General features: G+C 47.1%; 1 long non-coding RNA gene across 5 annotated transcripts in view; it reads right to left on the bottom strand.

The window, feature by feature from the left end:
• Positions 1-4,527: 4,527 nt before the first annotated feature.
• Positions 4,528-17,221, bottom strand: part of LOC124080086 (uncharacterized) — a 37,671-nt gene continuing 24,977 nt past the window's right edge. For 4 of the 5 annotated variants that reach the window (XR_009225076.1, XR_009225075.1, XR_009225074.1 and 1 more), the window contains one exon: positions 4,528-5,730. This is a non-coding gene — a long non-coding RNA (uncharacterized LOC124080086). Of the gene's footprint in view, positions 5,731-16,236 lie in introns of those variants that run through there. The other variant, XR_009225073.1, reaches the window with a different exon arrangement.

Below are 17,221 nucleotides of genomic sequence, written 5' to 3'. Positions count from 1 at the left end.
CCTGGCCCTGGTAAAAATGGCAACAAGAGCACACTTACTCCCTGTTTAAGTCCCATGTCCCTTTCTAGTCTCCACCATACACACGTGAGGATTGCCCTCGCAATCCCAGTGTTGCTGGCTGGAAACTAAAACTCAATTGTGTCATTGACAAGAGAACAACTTCTCTAATGATTTTCCTAAGGGCTCATCATCTCGGTGCGCGCACGCGCACACACACACACACACACACACACACACACACACACACGACTGTTTTTCCTGGGGCTTCTCATAGGCAGGTATATATGGTAGTTCACGTGAGGAATGTGCTATTCACTTCTCCTACCTTTTTAGATAGAGGAAGGGATTGGAATGACTTAGAGCTGATCAATTCTCCAGTGACTGGAGCCCTCCTCCCCCACCACCTCCCTGCCCCCAACCAGAAACCTTCTCCCGCCTCCTCTCAGCCAGCCACACATTCTTCCACCCCCATCCCTGGCCAGGAGGGCTGAACAGAGGAGCAAAGAAAAGGGGCAGGGGAGGAAGGAAGTTTGAGAGTGTCGAAATATGTGTTCCAGGTACATTCCAGAGGCAAACACACAGGAAAATAGGGTAAAAAAAAAAAAAGTTAGGTCACCACTGTTTTGTATTATCCATGGTTCTGCAACTCAGAAATGGAAGGCCTCAGATTCTGTCTTCATTGGCCCTTCATCTACACTTTTCAGTAGATATAACTAAGGCTCAGAGAGGGTTAGTGTCTTGATTATGGTCCCACAGCCAATTCCCAGCAAATCCAGGACTAGAACTCAGGCCAGAGATCAGGGATATTCCATTCCCTACACTTGATTTTGATCTGCATGTACAGTAAGTGCTTATTGGCTGCTTCTTCCCAGTCAACCCCATGGGTGACACCAGTGGCTTGGGTGGTGGGGTAGGAGCCCCTGATAGGCAGGCTGTCCATCACTGCAGGAAGAAGGAACTGCTCTGGTCTAGGTGCTGCCGGATCCACATTCAGGCCCCCCTGGGGACCCAGGGCGGCAGCACAGTGAGACTGGGTTGGTTGCACAAACCCAGAGTTACTGAGGGGAACTGAAATTTTGTCATTTTTTTTCTCCCTGCCACCCCCAACACAGTATGATAGGTGCACTGACGACCCCAGCCAGACATATGAGCAGACTCCTCATCCCTCGAGAGGGAAGTGCCAGCCCCTTCTTGGTGAGTCCTTGCCATCACAGGACCAGACGTCAGCGGCACTTCCTGACGTGCTCTGAGTGCATCTGCTTACGTGCGAGGATGTGTGTGCATGGACTTGGGAGCTGTTCCTGTGTGTGCGTGCATGTGTGTGTGTGCGTGTGTGCGTGTGTGTGTGTGTGTGTGCATTGCTCCACACACACCCGCTTCCTCTTCCACCACTTGCTGCCACGATCCTCTGAGAACCCAGCACAAGGTTTCCATTAGTGAAGCACATTTTTGTGCTATGGATGTTGAACCAGGAGGGGGAAGAAAGCAGACTATTGTCCATGATGGATGGGGTTTTAGAGGACTTCCCAGGGTGGTCCTTAAGGGGGCCGGCATGGAGGCATGCCGGGCATGCAGCCTCACAACATTCCCTTGTTTCAGTCTGACGTCTGTGGCGGGGGTCTGTCTGCTGTGCCATTGGGCTCTCTGCACCCCCCTTCATCCCCCTGCCTTCCCCTCGGCCTTGGCCCTCCCCTCCCCCCAGCATCCCGGACTTCCAGGTGACCTGAGTTCAGGAATGCATTTTTCTAAGTTCTCCTTTCAGGATAAAAAGCACATGTCCAACATGCCGTGCTCTCTGTTGTGGATATGGCTGCCCCTCAAAGGAAGAGATGGCTTGGGGACCAGAACTCACGAACGTCACTCATTATTCCCACATTTTAAACATACCATGTCCCTCTTCAGGATGCAGAGGGGTTTTGGCCAACTTCATAGGACAGATTTCCAGGATCATCACCCTTGCCTCTGCATCTGAACCCACTCAGTGGGAGACCAGAGGGGTGCTCAGCCTCTGTGCTGCTCAGCCCCACCGCACGTCAGCATGTGCTGGAGACAGAATCAGTACAAATACCTCGGGGTCTACGGAAACTCCGTTTATAAATCACTTTCCCTCAGCTCAGTTAACCCCTTTGTTTTAAAGATAAAGGAAATGAGCCCGTAGGAGCTTAGATGACTGGTCATGCAACCAGTAAGTGACAGAATAGAAAACAAATCCAGTCCCCGGACTTGAGGTTCCATGATGTTTCCATCTTGCCACCTTGTTGGGGGCACCTAGAGCCACCATCTAAGAGGACCACTGCCTGCAGGGTGCTTTCTAACTAGCAGGGGCCTGGGAGCCACGGAGGAAATAATACAGAGCAATCCCAGGAAGTGGGTGCTAAGGACACAGGACAGAAATGCCTTGAGGATGGGTAGCCCCTGAAGACAGGGATGAATTGGGTCCCATTATCCCAATTCAACAGGAGAAAATGGAAGGGCCATAAAGAAATGGAGCAGTTCACCCAAGGTCAGATCTCAGAGAACAAAAGCAAGTTAATCAAATCCTTAATCCAGTTGAAGGGTTTTCAAAGAGCTTTTGGGAGCAGGTGGGATGGCAGACTAGAGACACAGACCTCCCAGGAGGAGCCTAAAAGATCAGTGCTCACATCTATGGCCTCCCCCCACCAACCCCTTCAATTCAACATAGAAGCAAAATGCCCCAAAGTAAGTCAGGGGAGGTACTGCAGCTCAAAAAGCTTGATGGGAAAAAAATAATGAGGGACCAGAATAGGCAAGCTTCAGAGTTCCTTCATCCTGTTCAGGGCTTGGAAATTTACATATTAAAGGCTCTGAGAAGTCCTGCAGGGAAAACCCAAAGAAAACAAACAAAATACCTAAAATAGTAAAACTGCCCTCAAAAAAATGGGGAAATTATTAGTTTAGTCCCATGTTATTTGTCCTAGGAATTCTCTTTTTCTCCATTCTAAGGAATGCCTATTAACAATACCAGAAACTTATCATTCTGGGGAATTTATTTTGGGAAATAACATTCAGAGTCCTCCAACAATGTATCAAGGGGTTCAGGTGGGTAGTGAGCTGAGTGATAGTGAGAGAAGATGGGATGTCTACAGACGAGTGGCAGACAACTGCCTCGGTTAGAAGACAGAGGATGGACGGAGGGGCCTCTTGGGACTCCTGCTTGAGTTTCTGGTTCTGACCTGCAGATCCAGTGTCTCCTCTCTTCCCCTGTTCCTAGGATAAGTTCAAGTACTGCCCTCTCTGAGTGCTCTGCTAGCCCCTAAGATGGAAGCTTTGGTCCAGAATGGTTTCAGGGACCACCCTATATGACTCCTCCAGGAGTATTTTCCTCTCCTTCTGGAAGGAATCTCAGTACCCCCTGCCCTTCACTCCCCTGCCCCCACACAGGCCTACTGAGCACACACACGGGTTACCAGGCCCTACATCTCATCCAACCAGGTTATGCCTAGAGCCTGGTGCAGGGCTTGGCATAGAAAGCTGTGGGTAAGGGGCCGGGATGTTGCTCAGTTGTATAGCACTTGCTGAACATGTGCACCAGGGCCTGGGTTTCAACCCCAAAACTGCAGAAAACAGAAAAGGGTTGCATAAAAAAAAAAAATGTAAGCTGACCCAGAAGCGGAGCCACGTTGTTCTAACACTTTTTCCTCTTCGCCCAACTAAATGGTTGGCAAGGATATCTCTAGACTCTTCCAAGGGGCTGAGTTTGGGAGAAGGTGAGGTTCTACTCTAAGAGTCAAGAAGAGCACAGCTGGGCTGGCAGGGGGTGGGGTGTGACTCAGTGGAGAGTGCTTGCCTACCACCTGTGAGGCCCTGGGTTCCATCCCCAGCACTGGAAAGAAAAAAAGAAAAGAATGCCCAAGCACAGCTCAGTTTCTTCCTCCCCAACCCTTTTTCATCAGGCTCAAGATGAAATCCTTATCCCCAAGTCTCTCTGCTTCCCCAAGTTGATGGGAGAGGTCTGGTAGCCACACGCTCCCCGGGCCCCATCCTCCTGCCTCTTCCCTCATCTCCCCCCAGTGAGCCAGGGCCTCCCTCCTGTTTGCCCGTCTCCCTTAGTTCTTTCCCTATCCTCTCCCCTCTTCCCTTTCTCGCCTTTTCTTTCCATCTATTGAATGGTCAGCTTTGCTCCAGCCAAGCAACTGGCTCCTAGGAACCTCTGTCTGCTGGGCCTTTGGCCAATGCCTTCTTCCAGCTGCCCGATTCAGGGTGATCTAAATAAGCGTGTGTATAGGGCTACTGTCTTCAACGGACTCCCTTTACCAGTCCTCTGGGTTCAAAAGCACCCTCGGAGGAGATCTGTATTGGACTGGGGCAGCACATCTGGCCAGTTTGGGCATGTCTGATGACACCCTCAGCTGCTGTGGCCATGGGCCCCACTGACCCGAGATGCCGATGTGCAGGGAATGTCAGCACAGGGTCTTAGTCTGTTTTAGAAAAAGGGCATTCTGCTCTGTATCCCTATGTTTTAGTTAATTTTTTCGCTGCTGTGACTAAAACACCTGACCAGAACAATTTTAGAGAAAGAAAAGTTTATTTGGAGGCTCACAGTTTCAGAGATCTCAGTCCATAGAAAGTAGGTTCCATTCCTGAGTTTCGAGGTGAGGCTGAACATCATAGCGGAAGACTGTGGCAGAGGGAAGCAGCTCACATGATGATCAGAAAGCACCAAGAGGTTTCACTTGCCAGATACAAAATCTATACCCCAAAGGCACACCCCCAGTGACCCACCTCCTCCAGCCATACCCTACCCACCTTCAGTTACCACTCAGGTAATCCCATCGGGGGATTAATGCAATGATTGGGTTAAGGTTCTCATAACCCAATAATTTGTCCTCTAACCCTTCTTGCTTTGTCTCACATGTGAGCTTCTGCATTCAAACCATAGCACCCTGGATGGGTTCAGTTCCAGCAAAAGATCCAGACTGGGCCTGGAAAGCCCAGAGGTGGGCTGGAGATGAAGTAGGCAGAAGGAAGGGCGCCTGTGTCCTGCATCCACACCCAGGTTCTCCTCAGGGTTGGTCCAGGCAAAGAAAGAACACAGGGGCCTGCTGCTGGGTGGGAGTGGAGTCGAGAGAGGAGGAGGGGAGGCCAGGGGAAAGGTCATGACCTACTAAATACACAGGCAAAGGGGGCCCCACAGCCTGGATCCCCAGGTGAAAGAGAGGAAACGGGAATGTCTCCGGGTCCCGACACATGGTCGTAATGATCACAGACTCCTTAGGCTCAGGGGGACCTCAGAGTTCATCTCCTCCATCCTCCTGTTTCCGGGAGAGGCTATATCTAAACTAGTCAAGATGTGCAGGCAACTCTGTTCTTAAATTCTCTGGAGAAGGAAATAACTGAGCTCCTTTTCACTGACTATTAGACTCAGGATCATGGTGTCAACTTTGTCCACATCATTCAGAAGGCTCACAGTTTACAAAGCCCTCACCAGAGACTGCTTTGTGACCGGGCTGAATGTCTGGACTCCTGGGCCTTTGGTCCATTGTGCATTGTGATCCCAAGTTTCCTAGGGAAGAAAGTTCTTGCTGTTCAGCCCCAACCTTCCAGCTTCTGCACAGGGCCTGTGCTCATCCACAGGAAATATGCAAAGTGGTTCGAATGGTGTGTGAGCCTTGGTGAGCATCGCGTTAACTGTTAGGTGCTGCTGGGTAGATGGAAATCACTTATTCTTCAATTTCCTTCTCGAAAGTACTTATTGCTCTCGATGCTGTCCTAAAGGCAGAAAGGGGATGTGGGTAAATGCCTTACCGGAATGTCTTCCCTGATCTGTTCCCGACTCCACTCACACTCTGTCCCCAGCCAGGTTGTGGCTTCCATCCCCCATGTGTTCCCATCGGCACATCAGTTGACCTTTTGAAGGGGCTAAGAGTGGTGCAGAGGAACAGCTAGGGGCTCTGAATGGTGTAGCCATATAATTTATTATCCAATCCAGGATGCCTTACAGAGTGAAAGGGCTGCTATTAATTATGCGGGACAACAGGCATACACCAGGATTTTCCCAGGCAGAGCAAGACGCAGGTCACCCTAGCTCTGGATTTGAATCAAGTCTCTCCACCTTGTTTTTTGGCCAGTCCTGAGCAATTTAGGTTCAAGTTTCTCATTGGTGGAACTTACCAAGGTAAGATATCTGCCCCCAAAGGCAGAAAGTCTTGGTCTTTGAAGTACAGGAGTTATTCGGGGTGTTATAAATAAATAAAAAAGGGGGGAACTAAGTAGTAACTCAGTGGTAAAGCACCCCTGGGTTCAATCCCCAGTAACACAACAAAAAATAACAAGAAACCAACAAAAACAGAAAGCACAAGTTCCTAGCACAGTGCCTAGAAACTGACCCAAAGGGTAAGACATGATGTAGGAGTCTGCATTTTGGCAATCACCTCGGGGGATGCTGATAGATGGGTCAGAGGTCAGTCTTTTGGAAACACTGCCCTTGGGTCATGGCAAAGTCCATAACAACATGAGTAAAGCACCTGGCACAGAGAGGGCCACCATGCATGGCCATTGTCATCCTGTTGAACCGCCCACCACCACCTCGCCCTCTCCTCTCTGAGCTCCTTGAGGGCAAGGCTGTGTCTTAATTATCTTTGAAGGCACAGTGGCAGCTTGGTACACAGTGGTGCTCTAACAATGTTTGGGGCTTCAGGAATGCTTTGGAGACCCTTTGGAGACTCACAATTATGGAGTAAAGAGTGGATCTCACTTGGACTTTGTGGCAGTGTCAATCCTCAGGCAAAGCTGTGACATTTTCTACATGCAGAGTCCAACCCATTGTGCTGCAGAACCCTCATTTCTGCTGCTCACCTGCCCCAGGCCACCCTCAAGCCCATCTCAGAGGACTGGGGTGGGGCAGAGCACAGGTTTGCTGAGAAATCTGGCTGAGAGATCTGACCGTTACATGGGTTTCATCCTGAAATGACTTTGAATGAAAACTGAAAGTAAAACTCAAAACCACCCACTTCCCCCGCTCTCTTCACTAGCAAGCCCTGAGTTCAGCTCAGCAGAGCCGGGCTTGAGGCCTTCCCAGGCCTGCCGCACCCTTCCCAGCCCAAACCCTCAACCTCGCTGACCGTTGTGTTCAACCGGCACCCTCTGCACAGCCCCAAGGACTCTGCTTCTCTGGTCCCCTCCCACCCACACAGAAGTCAGAGCCAGGGGCAGTGGAGAGACACACCCTTCAAGCAGAGCCAATATCCCAGCTTTCTTATCAAACCTCACTCCTTTTTATATCTTGACTCCACTTATTAAATAAGAACCAATTCTAACATTTAACAAATCCGTCTAAGACATATATAATGGCCAAAACTTCTGAGTGTGTATTATGGACTCACAACTGACAGGGTACCATTCAAGTCAAAAGCACAAAAACTTAACTTTTAAAAATAAACATTGGTGGGGGTGGTGCTGGAGATGTAGCTCAGTGATAGAGCACTTGCCTGGCATATGTGAGGCACAGGGTTCAATTTCCAGAACCACAAAAGAAAAACAATTTTTAGTACAAAAGCAATATGCAGGGTTCCTCAACTTACAATGATGACGTCCTGTTGAACCATCAGAAGTAGAAAACAAGTTGAAAATGTGTTGAACACACCTAGTCTAGCAAATATCTGAGCTTAGCCGCATCTACCTTAAACAAGCTCAGAACACTTCTGTTAACCCACAGTTGGGCAAAACATCTAACCTAAAGTATGCTTTTATAATAAAGTATTCAATAGCTCATGAAATGACATGAATTGAATGTTGTTCTAAAAGTGAAAAACAGGGCTGGGGACGAGGCTCAGTGGTTGAGGGCTCATTTAGCATACACGAGGCCCTGGGTTCTATCCTGGACATGTCAAAAATAAGTAAATAAATACAAATAAATAAATGAAAAACAGAAAGATTATTCTATGTCCGGAGACCAGGAAAAGATCAAAATTCAAAGTAAGCTTTCTACTAAGTGTATATTGCTTTCCTACCATTGCAAGTTCAAAAAATCAAGTTGAACCCTCGTAAATAGACCTCCTATACCTGCTAATAGCAAAAAAACCAAACACTACAGAAATCAAACACATAATTCCTAGACTCCTACCCTCTAAACACCTCTTCCTTTCATAATTTCAGAAGCTATATTGTAGTGGGTTTGTACACAGGATTGCTATTGAATGCACACTGTCACCCCAGGCTCCCAGAAGCTAGAACAAGTTGACTTGCCTCTGATCACCAGGTAAAAAGTGGCAGAACCACTTGGTGGTGCAGCAAGAGGATACAAACAACATGCTACTAGGGGAAGAGAAAGCTAAGATAACATGCAGGAAAGAGGGGCATGTTGTCTTTTCTATCCTCACCGCCTAGGAGACAGGAACATGGCCTCAGCAAACGTGCCGACTACCCAGGGGCCCAGCCTCATGGTTGGAATCAAAGATTGAAAGCTGGAATGTAATTCACCAATCACGGTCACACTTCTTAATTTCATAGGCATGGACACAGATCTAGAATAGACCTGGAGTAGGCCTTAGCATCAAGAGCAGATTTCTTTAGTCAAGACTCTTGTCTTACTCATGTTTATCGAAGGTCGAAGCTCCATATTAGCATTGGAGATGTTTTGATGTGTCTGGGGCAGACTAAGTTCAGATGCAGTTGACAGCAGGGCAGGAGTGACAATGGTTTTTATGGAACATCTTCAATTCTTCTCCCCAACTACAGAAGTCAAGAAAGGCCTTCAAGGGCTGGGGCTGGGGCTCAGTGGCAGAGCACTTGTCTGGCACACGTGAGGCCCTGGGTTCGGTCCTCAGCACCACATAACAATAAAAAATAAAGATATTGTGTCCACCTACAACTAAATATTTGAAAGAAAAAAGAAAGAAAGGCCTTCAAGAGAGGTCTGTCAGTCTGCAATGGATGACCTATCGGTATGAATTATTGAGAGGCTGCCGTCTTGTCATCTGGAGACAGACTCCCAGCAGGGGCAGGCCTTTTATACTGGTCCATCTTCACATCTGAGAAGGGCTGGTGTCCTTGCCACACGTGCCCACACCTGCCCACATGCCTACTTATCCCACTGGTTCCTGCGCCTTCATTTCTCCATGTCTCAGCTCCCCAACCACTCACACTCTCCTTCAGCTCTTAGTCCCTCATCTGAAGGCTCAGAGGTCTTAAAATGTAGTAAAGACAGTTCCTTAAATACCTCTTTTCCCATGAAAACCTGCCCTTGTCCTATCCCAGCCACCGGCTCCCAAGGGTGTACCCTAGACATTTGAACCCAGGGTGCTTTACCACAGAGCTACATCCCCAGACCTTTTTATTTTTTCATTTTGAGACAAGGTCTTGCTAAGTTGCTTAGGCTGGCCCTGACCTTGTGATCCTCCTGTCTCAGCCTCCTGAGTCGCTGGGATTACTGGCTTGTGCCTGGCTAGACCTTGTTAATACCAAAACATCCACTCCCACCCTAATCTCAATTTCCTGCACCCTCTCTTAAATTCTTCTCTCTCCACTCCTCCTCTGGGACTTCAATTCCAATAACCCTCGGCTCCACCATCTCTTCCCACCTCTCCCTTCCTCACTCATTTTGTACTTCACCCCTCCACCCTCCTTATCCATTTTCAATTCCATGGCCAATCATTGTGATTACCTCCTTAGATACATCCCCAGTTCCTTGGTCCCTCTTACTTGATCGTAGCTAGACACAAGAAGCATAAGGCAGAGGTGTGGCAAGACCACCAGGAATGTGTGAGCATTCCTCACTGCCCCTCACAACCCTGAGACTCCCTGCAGCTGTAGGAGATAGGGGATTACAACTGGTGTGACTAGATCGTGGAAGCAAAACCTGCTCCTTCACAGCCAGAGAATTCGAGGACCTTGGTTTAGGTGAGGATTTATGAGGACGCTAAAACTCCCTGCAGAAACTCTATCAGCCCGGCCTAGGGGTTCTTCTGAACACAGTCCCTTCCACATGGGCCCTCCTGAAAACCCATCTCCAGATGGCTCATCCTCTCTCAGGACACAGCTGCAAGGTCACTTCCAAGTGCACATCATGTACTCACACTTTCCATGAGAAAGGATCCAACGGGGGTCACCGAGTCACCATCTCATAAGGAAGACCCCTCTCTATGGGACAGAGTCTTTGCCAAGGAGTCAGACCTCTGGCTCCGGCACCAATTCCAGGGCCGGTCTTCTGTGGCCTGGATGGCGGAACTCCTAGCACAGGAGCAACTGCAGGCTGTGGAAGGGGCTGCCTGTGACAACTAAATGGAGGTCCCCAGAGTATCACAGATCAAGCTGGCTCACATCCAGCTCAGAGAACCAACTCTGGGTTTCACCCTGCACCAGGCCAGGAAGCCTGAACATCTACCCTCTAGGGGAATTTTGCTGGCAGTCCCCAGGTTTTCAGAGACCAACTCGTGATGTCTTGGTCAGACCCAAAGAAGGTAGCAGTTCCACTTGCCTAGCCACGCTGTGGTTTCATTCATGGACAACTTCACCCTCGGTTCTAACTCCCAACTTTATGGTATAGAGACGGTGTGATGTTTCAATACAGCTGGATGTGGGTTCAAATCCTGGTTTTCTTTCCTACTAGCTACGAAATACTGGGCAGTTTTCTTAAGCTCTCTGAACCCCAGTTCTCTCAGCTAGACAATGGAGACCATGACATTTACCTCTCTGAATCTTACTGAGGTTGGAACCACTTGAACTTAACACCTGCTTGGCAAGTTATTACCAGCACACTTGTGTATCCCAGACCCCTCTGCATATGCAGAGACACTGATGAATCCACAGAAAACCTTCTATTGCTATATTCTGAAGCCAAAAATTCTTGAGAACCTCAGTTGCCACTTTTTCTAGAATAGATCTGTGTTCAAGTCTAGCATTTCAAGAAGGAGTGTTACTTGAGAGTGTCACTCTCGCTTCTGTTACCCTCCTTGTCCTCCTCTGTGATGTTGGGCATGGAGCAGTTGGGTGACCTTTCACAGCCATGCAGCCTAGTATCCAAGGATGCAAACTACCCTGATGAATCCAACACTCTTAAGGCTTAGAAAACCACCATTGTAATGCTCAGAGATCAGAGATGGTTCCACCCAGAGTGGAAATAGGAAGCAGAAGGCATTAAGAAAGAAATGCAAACTGCAGAAGTACACAGATCCCCATGCTCAAGTAGTGAAGCCAGCTGAATTGTTTTCCTGCCCCCTTCTGGGCTACGCTATCTTCTAGCCATCGATCACACACCCACCAGCAAGGAACTGCTTCTGGGAGATACTGGGCAGGAGGCGCAGAACATCTCAGGTCCTCCCCTGACCTGACCCCTCAGGCCAGTACCTAATAGCCTTCAACTCCAGGGAAGCACGAACACAAGGAAGTCAAGTCAGAAAGCTATGAGGTTGAATTCTAGACCTGCTCTGCCATCATAGTTGTGACCTTCAGAAAGTCAGCCTCAGGTTCCCTGTTTGTAAAACAGGGTGGCATGGCATGTCCTCCCTTGCCTTGCCCTGGGCTGTTACAAGAACTGTGATGAGAAGGAGGACAGCCCTGGGCACACTCTCATGCCCTGAACGAAGGCTCCTGGCCAATATTGTCTTCCCAGTTTGTTTGTGAGCTTCTTCAGGATGAGCAGCTAGAATCTTTGGTCTTAGGAGTAATTGGCTACTACTTAGTGAATTCTTTTTTTTTTTTGGTACCACAGGTTGAACCCAGAGGCACTCTACCACTGAACCCTATCCCCAGACCTTTTTATGCTTTATTTTGAAGCAGGGTCTCATTAAGTTGCTTAGGGTCTCGCTAAGTTGCTGAGTCTGGCTTTGAACTTGCGATCCTCCTGCCTCAGCCTTCCTCAGTCGCTGGGATTAAAGCACTTAATGAATCTTTGTTATGTGAAGGCATTATAGATTATTTCTTCACTTTGCTTCCATGTATAACATTGTGGAGGGCTAGGGTTGTAGCTCAGAGGTAGAGCGCTTGCCCCTCACTTGTAAGGTGCTGGGTTCAATCCTCAACACCACAAATAAAATAAAATAAAGGTATTATGGCCATCTACAACTAAAAAAAAGCTAAAAAAAAAAAAACATTGTGGAGCAATGACCATCACCTTCTCGATAAACAACTCGAACTAGAAGTTCAGTCTCTTGCCCAAAGACTAATAAATAGTAAATAGGTAGAACAGGAATATTTTGAAAGTTAATTTTTAAAATTTTATTGGTTCAAAATTCATGTCATGTGAGGCCGGGGATGTAGCTCAGTGGTAGGGTATTAGCCTAGCATGCCCAAGGCTCTAAGTTCCATTCCAAGCACCAAATGTATATAATAACAAATAAATTTATGTCACAAAAGGTTAAACAGTGAAAAACCTCCCTCCCACCCCTGCCTCCTCCCCTGCCACCTTATTACCAGGATCAATCGGTTTCTCACATATCATTTGAAAGATATTCTCTACATATGTATTCTAACATATATAAATATTTTTTTGTCTATGCTTTTATATCAAATAGTCAGGTGCTGTTGTCCTACACTTTGCTTTTATAGTTCTATGTGTTTTAATTTTTTTTAAGTCGTGTTTTCAAAGCCCATTTCTGAATGATGGTCTTTAGTTAGGTTTGGTTTAATGATAGGGCCATAGAATAAGGCAGCTGGAACAGGGTTAGAGTTCATGTGGTCAGCTGTCTCCATCCACAGGTGAAGGCACCAACACCCTGAGAGGGCAGTCTCATGGCTGTCAGCACTAGCCCAGGAGACCCTCTGCATATGTGATAAGCAAGGGTGGCCCAGTCCCACAGGTGATGGCAGAGTGGTGGCGTCAGCCCAGATTGTTGTGGGCGGTACCCTGGGATCCAGATCACTGTGGGGGAACCCCTGGCCTGGCTTCAGTTCCTCTTAAAAAGAGACAAATCTGGGTGTGTGCCCTCAGTTCATAGGGACCATGTTCATGTTCAGAGGCACTTTTTTCCTGAGCCTCTGATCCCACCTCTTCCTTCCTAGCCTCACCTTCACGCGGGATAAAGTGACCAAAATGTCCACCCAGGGAGATCAGAAGAGAGCCTCAGAGAGCTGTGCCCTGGGGGATTAAAGTCATTGGTGGTGAATTCTGGGGTCTACCCCACCCTCTGGGTCTCCATCCCCCAATTTCCCCCAAATATGTTGTGAGAAATGAGAAGTTATACTTGAAGGGAATTTCCACATCATGACACTCAAACAAGATTTATAATACTGTTTCTTCTTACAGCAGAGAGAACTGCACTTACGGGGGACACCTTATATGAACTTTACAAGGACAGAAGGTATAAAGACAAGATTTCCCTTTGGCACCCTGGGGAGAACCTCGGATCTGAGGAATAGGCCAGATGTCATTTTCCTGCATGGTTTAGGAATCATTTTACTGGAAGATCAGAGATGACCTGAAACACAGTGGTTACTAGAATTTTGCATTTGATAGATCAGCAAAAATCTAGGGACCAAAAAAAGGTTGACAACTTTGTATTTTATTACAGAAGGATATGTGTATGGCTACGGAGATATAAATACACTTGATATCAATATTCGTATCCTATTCATAGAAAAGGGCATTTCAATGTTATAAAATAAGTCAATTTCAGAATAAGATGATTCTTCGGGGATATTTTCTATTCCATGCGTAGTCTTTAAATTTTTATTAGTGCATATCAATTCACAGTTTAGTGGTTTCAGTGGCTTTAGTATTCATACATGCATATAACATTTTTGATCATTTTCTCCTCCCTGTTATCCACCTTTGTCCTCCCCTCCCCTGATCCCATACCTCTTCACTAGTAGTCTCCCTGCTCCATTTATGCCATACATTGTCCAGAGTCACATATAAGAGAAAATATGCAATACCTGTCTTTCAGAAGCTGGCTTATTTCACTTAACGTGATGATCTCCACATCCATTTTCCTGCAAATGACACTATTTTGTACTTATTTATGGCTGAATAATACTCTATTGTGTATGTATACCACATTTTCTTTATCCATTCATCTGTTGACAGACAGCTAGGTCAATTCCATAACTTGACTATTGTGAATTATGCTGATATAAGCATGAGTTTGCATGTATCGCTATGGTATGCTGACTCAACTCTCTCCGGTATATACCAGGCAGTGGTATAGCTGGATCATATGGCAGTTCTATTTTTATTTATTTGAGGAACCTCCATACTGCTTGCCATCATAGCTGTACTAATTTACATTTCCACCAACACTGTAAATGTTTCTTTCCCACGACAGAGTCACCAACATTTATTGTTTTTTGTATTCTTGATGATTGCCATTCTGATTGGGATAAGATGGAATCTCAAGGTGGTTTTAATTTGCATTTCCCTAATGACTAGAAATGTTGAACATTTTTCATATAATTATTGGCCATTCATACTTCTTTTTTGAGAAGTGTCTGTTTCATGCATAGTCTTTATTTTCCCATAAACTTACAAGAATTTCATCAACTCCTTCAGAGGTCCATCATGAACTTTCATTTAGAAGTACTGAACTTGGTGATGTTAAGTAGGCATTCCTACAGAGATTGAATCCACTTAGCCGCTGAGCCACATCCCCAGCCCTTTTTATGTTTTATTTTGAGACAGTCTTGCTAAGTTGCTTAGGACCTTGCTAAATTGCTGAGACTGGCTTTTAACTCACTATCCTCCTGCCTCAGCCTCCCAAGCTGCTGGGATTACAGGCGTGCGCCACCTTCCCCGGTTTAGGTGGGCATTCTTAATGAAAGGTGTTAACTATTTCCTTATGTTATTCTTGGTCCTTCATTCCCTCTTTCCTTCTTTCCTCCCATCCTTCGCCTCTCCTTCCTTTCTTCTCTCTTTCCCTTCCGTCTTTCCTTCCCTCCTATCCTTTGCAAGTCATTACTGAGCATGGGCCATGATCTAGTCACCTTTATGCCATCTTCTACCATATATGTCTCTATAATCCCAAGAGCTCACCCTCAGAACTGGATGGGAAGATGATGTGATTATGAAGTAGCTGGATTGGGGCACATGAAATTGTCCTCTCAAAGAGGCTGGATCAGCAGGAGAACTGTCACCTTTAGCAGGAAAGGAAAAGCCCTCAACTTAGCTTCTGCTCAGGAACAGCCCTTTAGCTCTATTTTAAGAAAACGTCAAATGCAGGCCTGCACCTGGGGTCCACTCCCCAGAGAGGTGCATCCCAGGAAGCAGTTTGCACTTCCTCCTGTGCCCACCTGGCTGAGAGTTCAGGCCACCTGCACTTTCTGGGCACCTGCAGCCCCAGCACCACACTGTAGTGTTGTGTGGCATTCAGTGTCCCTGGAGGCAACCTCCCAATCTAGAGCTGCTTGCCTGGGCCGTCCAGGTTTCCTCTAGAGGCGTCAATTACTGTTTTGGTCAGCGCTCTATTACCAAGTTGCATGGGTTTTACAGGCCTTCCCAACCCTATTATTTTTAGCCTGTTATTTTTAGTGTGCAATTTTATAGAATGCAATGGTTTTCAGGAATGTATGTACTATGTTATTGTGCAAAACCTGTCGTAAGCCAATACTGCTTATCTTTCACTAAGCTATAGCATAACCATACCCGCAGGACAATAAGCGGCAGTGAAAAAACGTAGAGGTGTGTGGAAAAATCCCCGCTTCAGAGCAAGTGAACAAAAGCAAGTTGCAGAACAATGCACATAGCATGATGTTATTCGTGGGGGAGGGGAAATAACCTTCAAAACAACACCTTTTAATCTCTACGGGAACATATATTCCATGTCAGTAAGTTCAAGGGAAATATGCTAACTAATTTGTCCTAAGTGGGGGAGGGGTTCCAGCACCATTGCCCTTGAACCTAGGTGAGGGTGTCTTTCCCTTGGCACCCCCTCTGGACCCTTTTCTTAACCAAAGATACTACCATTTAAAGGAGCTCCCCTTGTAGAGCATACTTACGACCCCAGAATTCTCTTCCTGAGCCCATTTCAGACCCACATGGGACTCTTTTCTAGATCTTTTCTCCTGGCAGCTGCTGCCTTTGCATCTACCCTCAACCATCTATCAAGGGATACAGGGGTGTGAAAAGGGGTGACAGAGCAGGAAGCCTGCCCCAGTCCTCTTGCCCAGCCCACTAATGTTAGAGGCAGGACGAGGTGCCAGGAGATAGATAGGTTCTCTCCTTCTGTAGACTTTATCTGCAAGGTTCAAGTGTTACAGGGAGAATTATTTTTGTATTGTTCGCATACTGAACAATTAATGAAACCATAATAAAGAAAAACCTTTAAATACTCCATGCTCATTCAGAAATCGGAACTAACAGTCTTTATTGGCAGCTCTTGATTATGGCTCGTGGGGGCTAAAGGGGAAGGACAGGGAGGAACTGAAGTCATGAGGGAAACAGAAGTCTCAGTTACTCTAAGTGACAGGTGTCAATTACTAATTTTAAAGAAAGAAAGCATCTTTCAATGGCTGTATGGGGTTATGGGGCAAAAGTGGAATTCCCCAGAAGCAAAAGCCATAGCAGTTAGCAGAATGGGGTCCCCACGTCCACCCACTGCCTCATATCCAGCACATACAGAGCCGGCCCCAGAGGAGCATCCAGGAAAGTCCTGAGCTGGTCCTGTTCTGCCGCACCGCAGGGCAGCTGTTCAGAGCCCTCAGTCAGAGGGGCCACCAACCAGGGGATTTCCTGTGGGTGGAGCACTGTGTAGGGCCCCTGGGCTATTCTGAGGTGTCCCCCAGCTCCCCACACCCAATTCCAGGAAGTCTGCCTGGCATTAATCGGAAAACTGCTATCTTGTCCTCAACTGCATTCAACAAAACTAGGTGGGAGTAGGAGGAGCACAGACCACCTGGTAATGAATTGAAAGAGCCCAGAGCCAGGAAGCAGGAGGCTGGCCACCTAGGTATGGGAAGTGGGCAAGCCACTTAACCTGAGAACTACTGTGTCCTTCCCACGGGGTGTGTGTGTGTGTGTGGGGGGGTTCAATTAGAACAATAGTTCTTAGGGCAACTTCAAAAGGCTATTGCAGAAGTTAAATGAGATAAGCAAATGACCCAATATTTTTAAAGGACCAAAAGGCTGGGGATGAAGGTTGGTGGTAGAGCGCTTGCCTAGCATGTACAAGGCCCTGAGTTCCGTCTTCAGTGTTGGAACAAAAGCAGGAGGGATCAAAGACCTTCACATTCCCCTCACCAAAGCAGCATAAGTGGTGAATAACTGTGTGCAAAAATGTTCCACATCACTAAGGAAATATGAATTAAAACAAGGAGATACCAATACACAGTTATT

The sequence above is a fragment of the Marmota monax genome, unplaced genomic scaffold (genome assembly GCF_021218885.2).
Source record: "Marmota monax isolate L192 unplaced genomic scaffold, Marmota_monax_Labrador192_F-V1.1 WCK01_AAM20220418_F8-fsc01269, whole genome shotgun sequence".
Lineage (NCBI taxonomy): Eukaryota > Metazoa > Chordata > Mammalia > Rodentia > Sciuridae > Marmota > Marmota monax.
Note: the sequence above shows the minus strand (reverse complement) of the source record. Positions and strands in the feature narration are given on the sequence as shown.